Consider the following 10,602-nt stretch of genomic DNA (forward strand, 5'->3'; position numbering starts at 1 on the left):
CAGAAATGAAGCAAAAAAGCCGTAAGACTTTCTTGTGTTGGGGCCTTTCCATATCCTGGTCCTCTACCTGTAATATTCTTCCAAGTGATTGGTTTCAGGTTTCACATTAAACGTCAACTCTTCAGAGACCCTTCTTAGCCACCCAATTTAAGTCCTCCCCAACCCTTGTCTTTTTCACAGCACCTATTTCTTTTCCCTTACACCACACATCATAGTTTATGATTGTATATTTGTGTCTTTGCTCAGATTACATTCTCTCTTCACATGCTATTCTAAGTTCAAGAAGAACAAGAACTCTGTTTGTAGGTGCACACAATAAAAAAATTTGATGCATGAATTAGCCAGATAAATCTATTTGTTTTCCATTAATATACAAGCATCTAAATCCCTGTTTCTCTTTCCATATAAACTATTAGGAATAGCCCAACAAATCTAATTTTGCCAAATAAACATGATGGAAAGGTAATCTCATGTTCAAAAGTAACTTCAAATTATTAAATTGCATGTAACTAATGAAGAATGTGAAAAGGGAAATCACTTTTAAAACAATACAGTATCATACACTGTATAAGTATTATTCTGGTTGGCAAGATATTTTGTCATGTTCCACAAATGAAATACTTAACCATCAAATCTCAGAGAACTATTTTAACTTTGAGGAGGTTTAGAGCAGTTATGGAGAAAAGAAGCTATCATATTTAACCAAGTAGAAAGGTAAATTTATTGCTTGAGATGGAAAAAAAGTAAAATTTATTGCTTATATAATTATCAGTTGGCTATGGGTACTGACTGCCTAAGCACTTCCTATGGGATGTTTCTCTAGGACCATCATGTAATATGGTCTCACACACAATGCTGGAGCATATGTCAGTCATGAGACTGTTTGTCATATAGCTGCCCTGCTAAAAGTTAGACAACTATGATGTACAGATAAAAATAAAAACACATAAAAGAATGAGAAAAGGTAAGATAGAGGAAGGAAGGCTCTAGAAATATATTAATGAAGTCAGAAAAATATAATTTCAAGTAGGTGATGTCATTTATAATTTGTTGAGAATTACTGAACTAAGAATTCAATATTCAATGAATTCAATGAAAGGGAATAATGATTTCAATGAATTTAATACTTTGTATTTCAGTTCAGCCACATGGATTTTCAAAATACCATTCTAGTAATTCTTGCTGACCAATTTTATTCATGGTATATTTAATTACTGTAGTTCTTCCAACATTATTCATAATCACTCCTGCTAATGTTTATGAAAATATTTTTATTGGAATTATCAGAAAAGTATTACTCTTTCAGGGGATGGTGAAGAGTTGACCTGAGCCAGATGAAAATCAATTTCACGGACATGACAATTTTCAAAAGTCTCAACTTCGAAGTGATGAAAGTGGCTTACAGGGTCCTGACCAACAATCTTATTGCTTCTCTCTTTATGAATATCCTGTGTTAACACACTCAATTATTTTAATTGGGTAAATGCCTAATTTTGTTAACAGTTTATCTATTGACCCAAATAGTAAAGATGTGGAAAATAAGGTAAGAAGATAAGAGAAACCTAAGGCAAAAAGAACCCTGGAATCTAATGTGTCTGGTAATCACCCATCTGACTGTGGTTAGGTCACCGTAATCAAGCACATGGCGTTTTGCCTTATTCTTTGTAAACTTTGAAATAATAAAACACTGAATTCCTACCAGACTCTGATAAAATTACTCTTTTTTAATTTTAAACTATGAATAATTCAATGCCTAGGAAATAAAGTAAACCCTGCCTTTTTTTGGTAAAAGTGTAGAAACATTTTATCACTCATTCCAGATCATAAAAATCACAGGTCACAACTTCGCCTGTGATTTCAAATTGCCTCAAAATTGCCATAGAACTCTTTCAACATCTGATGAATGGAGTGTTTCTAATTTCTAATTATCAGAGCTGCACAATATATCTTTCAGGTAAATAATTTTGTGTTCAGATCCATTTCCAGTTAAAGTTCCTGGCTCAAGCCTACTAATTGCCAAGTTGTGACTTTGATTACATAGATACTATGTCTCAGTAAGTGGCAAATTGAAGTCATCATCAACACTGAAGTCAGCTCCAACAAGCATTGTCTTGCCTCAGATCTGTACACTCTCAGTTCCCCCTGCCGGGAGTGCTCTTCCTCTGATAGCCAGAGCTCCTTCCTCACCTCTTCAGGTCTCTCTGCTCAGTTGATGCCTTTCCTGACCACAATAATTAAAATTGCAAATGACCCCTGTCCCATTCCCTGCATAGTTTTTCCCCAAGGCAACTCTTATCAGCTGACATTATATATCTTGTTTATTATTGGTCTCCTCCACTGGAATGTTAGCTTCCTGTAAGCAGAGATGTTTGTTCTGTTTGGTTCACTGCTGCTTCCCTAGTATCTAGTAGATGTACGATTAAGATTTGTCAAGTGTAGAAATGAATGAATGAATGAATGGATGGATGGATGGATAAAGAATAAATGAGTGAATGCAAACAGCCAGCAAACAAAATTATATCCCTTGATGATAAAATATATATATCTATGAAAGATGTATATCACAAATGATTTTGTGTTATGTTAGGGGGCAAAAAAGCAACAAGATGAAAATATTTGGGGAAGACTGGTCAGCACAAGTTTTTATAGAAGGAAAAAGTCTGAAAGTTCTGGATGACTGCAGGCAAATTTAAATGCAAACAAAAACCAGAAGGTAATTTACATTTCTTATTCATTATTCAAAATTAATCAGATCTGTGTTAGAGACTATTCTTTTAAGTATGCAATAGATCTAAATACTAAATACCAATAACCCACTTAATTAAGAAGTGTTATTAAACTTTAGCATTCATGAATTAAAATTAGTGTTATTAAAATTTACTAAACTTTTAGTATTCTGCTAAAAAGTCTGGCTGCCACACAATATTTGGCAATATCACAAAGTTCCTACTCCAACACAGATAGTTGGGGTCCCCACAATTTCCATGGAGAATTCTTCAACTTTGTTTTTTTTTGAGAGAGAGCATGTGTGCACGCATGAGAGAGAGAGAGAGAGAGAGAGAGAGAGAGTGAGCGAGGGAAGGGGAGAGAAAGAGGGAGTGAGAGAATCCCAAGCAGGCTCTGTGCTGTCAGTACAGAGCCCAGTGCAGGGCTCCATCCCACGAACTGTGAAATGATGACCTGAGCCCAAATTAAGAATCGGACACCCAACCAACTGAACCACCCAGGCACTCCTCTTTGACTTTGTTTTTACTGCACGATAGTATTATTCTTGCTGTTCAACTATAATTTCTATTATTTTTAGCTTAATATTATCAACTTAGTATAATGGGCACAATTGCTAATGCATATTTTTCATAGAGAGTATTTTTTGTCCTTTTAGGTTCTTTTTTTCTTGTAATGGTCCCTTAAAAGATATGTTTTAAAAATATGCACCAGTATTCATCAAAAAACACCCTTAAGAAAATGAAAAGGCAACCCACAGAGAGAAAGAGAGAAAGGAAGAGAGAGAGAGAGAGAAGCTATTCTTAACATATATATCTAAGGACCCCATATCCAGAATATATTAAAATTCCTAGAAAATAGATAAGAAAAATAGGCAACTCGGGGTGCCTAGGTGGCTCTGTCGGTTGAGCATCCGACTTTGGCTCAGGTCATGGTCTCACGGTTCATGAGTTTGAGCCCCGCATTGGGCTCTGTGCTGACAGCTCAGAGCCTGGAGCCTGCTTCAGTTCCTGTGTTTCCCTCTCTCTCTGCTCCTCCCCTGTTCACACTCTGTCTCTCTCTCAAAAATAAATAAACATTAAAAAAAGAAGAAGAAGAAGAAAGAAAAATAGGCAACTCAATAGAAAAATGGTCAAAACACTTGTACAGACATCATAAAAGGGATATCCCCAAACCTGCACCTCCCCTGCTCACACTCTCTCTCTCTCAAAATAAGTAAATAAACAAACAAAAAAAAAAGAAAACAAACAAACATACATACAAAACCAATCTATGCTGTTAGAAGTCAGGATACTACTTAACTTGGGGTGGCAGAATTTAAGTGATCAAAGAGGACAAAAGAGGGAGACCCTGGATGTGGATAATTTTCTGTTTCTTTGTTTCTGGTGTCTTATTAGTGTTTAATTTGCGATAATTCATCAGGCTCTATACGTATAATATATGCACCTACCTGCATTAAATTGTGCCTCAATAAAGTCCTAAAATCTCAACAGGCAGAGCAGATACATACACTCTCCCTCAATATGTGTGTTCGGTGACACTTCATGGTTAACACGGAATGTGTTCTTCGCTCACTGGAAAATGCAGTAGGGAGGTCTTTCACTCTGCCTACATGGTAAAAGAGTTGCAAGACTGCAAGACTGCAAGACTGCAGTCAAGCAGTCATTTGTCAAGACTGCAAATAAGGGAACTCCAGGGCCCACTTCACAGCTGTGCAACCATTAACACCATTGACACAGGCTTCGGTGCTTAGAAGGGCCCTGTGCTTGGGTTAGTGTTCTGCTATCACCATCTTGAAATTCTTAATAATGTTTTAACAAGGAGCTTGCACCTTGGTTTTGCACTGGGCCCTGTAACTTTGCGACTGCCCTGGGTAACTCACCTCTTTTAAGTATCTGAGGTGGTCTCCATATTTAGTAATTAAGAAGAAATAAGCTTACATTTTGATAGGAGAGAGTTTGTTTGGAAATAAGAAAGACCTAGGGGCTAATGGGTGGTTCAGTTGGTTAAGTGTCTGACTCCGGCTCCTGGTCCGTGAGTTTGAGCCCTGCCTTGGGCTCTGTGCTGACAGCTCACGGCCTGGAGCCTGCTTCGGATTCTGTGTCTCCGTCTGTCTCTTCCTCTCCCCTGCTCTCTCTCTCTCTCTCTCAAAAGTAAATAAATGTTAAAAAATTTTAAAAAATTAAGAAGAAAGACCTAGCCAATCAGTAAAATAGTGCCTTACAGCTGGACATTCAAATAGATGCAAAAGAATTAATAAAAGAAACATATTACTGGGATAAGTAATGCCAACTTTGAGATGGAAGAGAATAATTATTAGGTAGTTAATGTGGACAGATAGGCAATCAAGCCAAACAGTATGGCATATCCATCCTACCCAATTCTTTGATATGTACAATTTTATTATATGTTTCAGTAACTTCCCATCAATTTATCTTAGCACCTCAAAAAAAATTTTACAAAAAATGTTCCCTTAGGAATATAGACAATACAGGTTAAGGGTGTGAATTAGTTCAAAGGCAAGAGATTCATCTATTCACCTGTCCATCCTTCTAATCATCTAGTCATTCTTTCACCTGCCTTATCCCACTGGCAACAAAAAAGGTATAAACATAAATCAGACCTGGAGTCCATCTGAAAGGACATACAGCGTATTTATAAGCCAATGGTAGACGTGCTAGAAAATATGTTCTTTTTTTTTTTAATTTTTTTTTTAACGTTTTTATTTAACGTTAAATAAGAGACAGAGCATGAACGGGGGAGGGGCAGAGAGAGAGGGAGACACAGAATCGGAAACAGGCTCCAGGCTCTGAGCCATCAGCCCAGAGCCCGACGCGGGGCTCAAACTCCCGGACCGCGAGATCGTGACCTGGCTGAAGTCGGACGCTTAACCGACTGCGCCACCCAGGCGCCCCTAGAAAATATGTTCTAAGAGATGTATTCATTGTTCGGGAACTTTGGAGGAAAAACAAACACTTCAGGCTAGGAATAATCAGAGATGCTTTTATTGAAAGCAGTCCTTATATTGGGATTTGAAAGCCAGATAGAATTTGAATGTGCACCGAGTGCACATATTTGGAAATATGCTTCTCTTGTTTTTCTTTTGTTCTTTCTTCAATACATAACTTGACTATCATCTGTTTTAGAAAATAATGCCTCTCTCTTTTCTACCTACTATCATAGATAGACTGAACATCAAATTTAAGTATAAAATGGGACAATTTTAAGGACAAAAATATTGAAAACCTGTAAGTGCACATTAGGGATCTAATAATGTAATACACATAATAGGAATTTAGAAAAAGTAAAAATTCACTAAACGTTAGTTACTTAACCAAGACCTTCCTCCAAATTCTTTGGTTTCTCAGAGTGTTTCAGAGCACAGACTAGAATTTCAGCTCTGCCTGGGTTTGAATTCCAGTTCCAACTCTTACTAGCTGCACAACATGGGTATGTTTCTTCACCTCCTATTTCTTCTCAAGTTTGAGGGAAAGGATTATATTTGATGCATCGTTATGCTTCACTATCTTCTCCAGTCCCACCATCCTTGCCCCTTATAGACTACCTGGAACAAAATAGCTAGAGTGATCCTATTAAAATGGTCTTTATTGGCTGTCATTATGAATCACACCATCCCAAAACTTAATGACTTAAAACAATGATTGTAATGTTTTAATGTTTAATGACATAAACAATGATTTATTATTTCTCATGATTCTGAGGGTTGGCTGGACTGTTCCTCTGATGGTTTCATCTGGGCTTACTCATGCAGCTGCATTCGGATGGATGCTATATTAGGCTGGAAGGTCCAAGATAGCCTCATTCACAGGTTTGGCAGTTGGTGTGGCTGTTGGCCGGAGAAAGCAGTCCTCTATATAGGCTTCACCCTCCAGTAGCCTAAACCAGCTAGACCACACTTTTTGGTGAAAGAAGAGGCAAAATAACGCAGCCATGCTTTTCAATCTACCTCAGTTCACCCTCTGATTACAAAAATGTCCATTCCTAGTGGTGCCTGGATGACTCAGTCAGTTAGGCTGACTCTTGATCTTGGCTCATGTCACACTGGATTAGGATTCTGTCTCTGTCTCTCTCTCTCCCTTCCTCTTCAAAATATATAAATAAACGTTTAAAAAAAGCTTTAAAAAAACAAATATCTCCATTCCTCACACATGTCAAATATTGCTCACGATTCTCTTCTACCTCACCTCAATACAGCTTCAGCCTCAAACCCCTGTCTCACAATCTGCATCTGGTCCAAATATGGACACAGCTCCTTAGCTGCAACACTTTTCAACCACAAACCTGTTTGCTAAAAAGACGAGTTATTCAGACCATTAGGATATGTGTTCCCCATACACCCAACATAGGATGATGAGCTGGAGACAAAAGAACTGCATTAGATGCTCCTCTTCATTGAGGAGTATAACAGCATACAACAGTCCTCATTTATAGTAAACCTGAAATGTGGCTGAGCACACGCTTCTAGTTCCCAAAGGGAACCGATAGGTCCAAGATGGCCTCTGTGATGCCCTGGTTCTCTTTCATGTGGCTTCTCATCCTCCAAAGCTCTAGACTGGTTTCACCACATGGTGATCCCAAGGTAGCACCCAAAAGTGAGCAAGACTAAAAGATACCTCTTGAAATTACCCTTTGAAATAAAATAATATCATTTGTTAAATCCCATTGGTCAAGCAAATCATATAGCCAGCCCAGATGCGAATGGTGAGGAAAGAGACATGTGTTGAGTTGATTATTAGCAATTTTCTCTCAGATCCACACTTGCCCTTCTATGTTCCACTTCATGATGATGGAGCTGGGATAGAGCAGATGAGGATGCTAGATTTGGTCAATAGGGGAGAGAGATTGCTAGAGGGAGGCTGGAAAGCCAGAGGATGAAGGGCCTAGCTTCTCCTTGTTTGGTTCCTTTCTGTTTTATATAAGTATCACCCTGCCCCACTTCTTCATCCCTAGGGGCAGCTCCTTCCTATGCAGGAACCCAATTTATCTAGCAGTTTTTGCGACACTTAAGAGTATCAGGCTTATCAGTATCCCTCAGCATTATCAGCCCATCCCTCAAGTGGGCCAGCGTTTTCTCCTCCGAGGTCTGAATTTTTTCAACTCCATGGTATACCTCCTCTAACTTTGGAGTAAGTTGAAATATTCCAACTTCTTCCCTTTTCCCCAGCCCTAAAGGATGCAGCAGCTGCTTTCTCCCTCAGTGATAACTTAAAATTCTCTTTTTCACCCTTTCAGTGATGTAGTTGACACTTTTATATCTATTTATAAATGTCAATTTATATACGATCCCACCTGTTGCTGGGAGGAGCTAGGACATATTGTGGCCAGGTTTATCAATCTATCACAAACGGTGAGACAAATCATGACATTCCCTTACTCAACTCTCCAAAACCTTTCCATTTCATCCCAGTAGCTTTCCATCTCATGCAGAGCAAAAGCTCAAGTTCTCTCAATGGCCACAATGACTTCCTTGCTATTCTTTGAATATGTCAGCTTTATTTCTGCTCAGATTATGCTTTCTCTTCCATCTCACTGGAAGATTCTTCCCCCAGGTGTCTGTGGAGCATACCTCCTATCTCCTCAGATCTTTGATCAAATGTCACTGTCTCATTATGGCCTTCTTTGAACGTCTCATTTAAAATTGAACCAATCTCCCCTACCCAAAATCTGGTGCTTCCTATCCTCTTCTTTTCTTTTTTCCATACGATTTATAACCATTTAGTTACTTTACAATTTATTTGTTGCCTATCTCTACTTCTCCCAACCCTAAAATCTAAGTTCCACAAAAGGAATATTTTTAACTGTTATGTTCTGTGCTATTGTACCCATAGTCCATAAAAGTGTTTGGCATATAATAGATTCTCAATAAATTCATAAATGGGTGTTCGTTAGGTTTTCTGAAGCAAATTATTTTGTAATACATCACATCATAAACATTGGCATACAAATGAGTTTGTAAGATCTTTACTTTTTTTAGTTTATTTATTTATTCATTCATTAATTTATTATTTATTTTGGGAGGGGAGAGACAGAGAGAGCAGAAGAGGGACAGAGAGGGAGAGAGAGAGAATCCCAAGCAGGCTCCCCACTGACAGCAGGGCTCGAACTCACCAACTGTGAGATCATGACATGAGCCAAAATCAATAGTCAGACGCTTAACCGACTGAGCCACCCAGGTGCCCCAGGATCTTTTTACTTAAAACAAGTTAAAGAAGCAAAATGGAGAAAAATTTAAAACATTAAGAATCTGAAGTTATAGAGAAAAGCGGTACATAAGGGAGCCCCAGAAGAGCTTGGGAATTGGGGTAACAAATATACAAAACTGATTGGCAATTATCTTATTTACAAAGCTAGAATGGAGGGAAGATTGGAAGCACTTTAGTGTAGATTAAATTAAATTTGGAGGAAAGTATCCCAGCTTTTTTTTTTTTTTTTTCCCAACTCTGCTGCTTGCTATGAATATAATTCTGGGGAAATCATTTAACCTCGCTTGCCCTCAGGTTCTGCATTTCTGAATTAAGGAAAATAATTTCCTCTTGCTTCCCTCAGAGGGTTGATGTGAAAATGAAATGAGATCATGTATGTAAATGTACAAGTGTAAAAATGTAGACTGATGATAATGACGATGACGGTGTGACCTCTAATAGATGGAACCGGGAAAGCCAGAAAGGCGGGAGAAGCCACAGGAGTCCCTGGCACACCCTCTGCCAAGACAAGTTGAGGCAGAGCCATCTTCAGGGTTACTGGCTCTTCCTCTAGGATGCAATTAAAATGATTGGTTTTTAAATCTGTTATGCATTTTGTGTGTGCCATGCCCTTCCCATCGAGTTGGAATTCAACCATAGTTATCTTCCCTATTTAATTAATTTTATTTTATTTTGCATATTTGGAATCAGGGGCTCAGGAATGTCATATGCAAATATATGCAAAATAGAATGTAAATTGGTTTTGAGACCCAAAAGCCCGGCTTTTTTTTTTTTTTTAATGGGAATATATCATTGGAAAAAAAGGTCCTCCTCACAGGCCTACTGTGCTTTAGTTGTTTAGAAGTCTTCATTTTTTAATCAGAGTTTATAACTATAAATGGAATGAAGACAACTTTATATAATACTTAAAATCGGTGAGGCTCATAGACTCAGCAACTTTGGTATATTTGATCTAATTGTTAATGAACAAACATATTTTTGTAGCTTTAAGAAATTAACTGGAGAAGAAGGGGATGGGTGGGTAAGAAATGGGAATAAGAGGCGAAGGGGCTACTCTCTCACACCTAATGTGGCCTGCATCAAGTCACTAATGCACAGATTTCTGTGACATGAAAAAAGAAACAGCTTTTTGTTTATTTTCTTAATTAAATGAAGTCTAGAGAAAGACATCAGACCAGTGGGCTTTTCTGTTCCATTTTGAAGAAATGATTTTATTCCATAAACCTACAGTAATTTTATAGAGGCTCTCCATGTCTAAAAATTGTGAAGAATCTGTAATCCTTTTTATAGAGGTTATATGATTATTTGGAGTATATTTTAATACATAGCCCATTTTCACAAAGTACAAATTAGTGCAGGCTTTTGATACAGAACACCCAAAGGTCAGATTACGATCGTAGTTGTAAAAGGAAAGAAATGCTTGAATTCTGAAAAGTCTTTTAAGATGGCACATTATTATTATTATTTTTTGCCATAGTAAATCTTTTTGTGTTCTGACTTCTAGTACAAGAGGGTTTGTATATGTATTCTAAGGAAGACTACATCAATATACTTTTGAAATGTTTTCAAGTTACAAAAAAACTGACTTCACATAGCACTCCATAATTTCCCTCATCAAATCCTAAAGACTATATTAAAACATCTGTTTTTGGAG

This window comes from Herpailurus yagouaroundi, unplaced genomic scaffold (genome assembly GCF_014898765.1).
Source record: "Herpailurus yagouaroundi ecotype Mexico unplaced genomic scaffold, PumYag 28, whole genome shotgun sequence".
Lineage (NCBI taxonomy): Eukaryota > Metazoa > Chordata > Mammalia > Carnivora > Felidae > Herpailurus > Herpailurus yagouaroundi.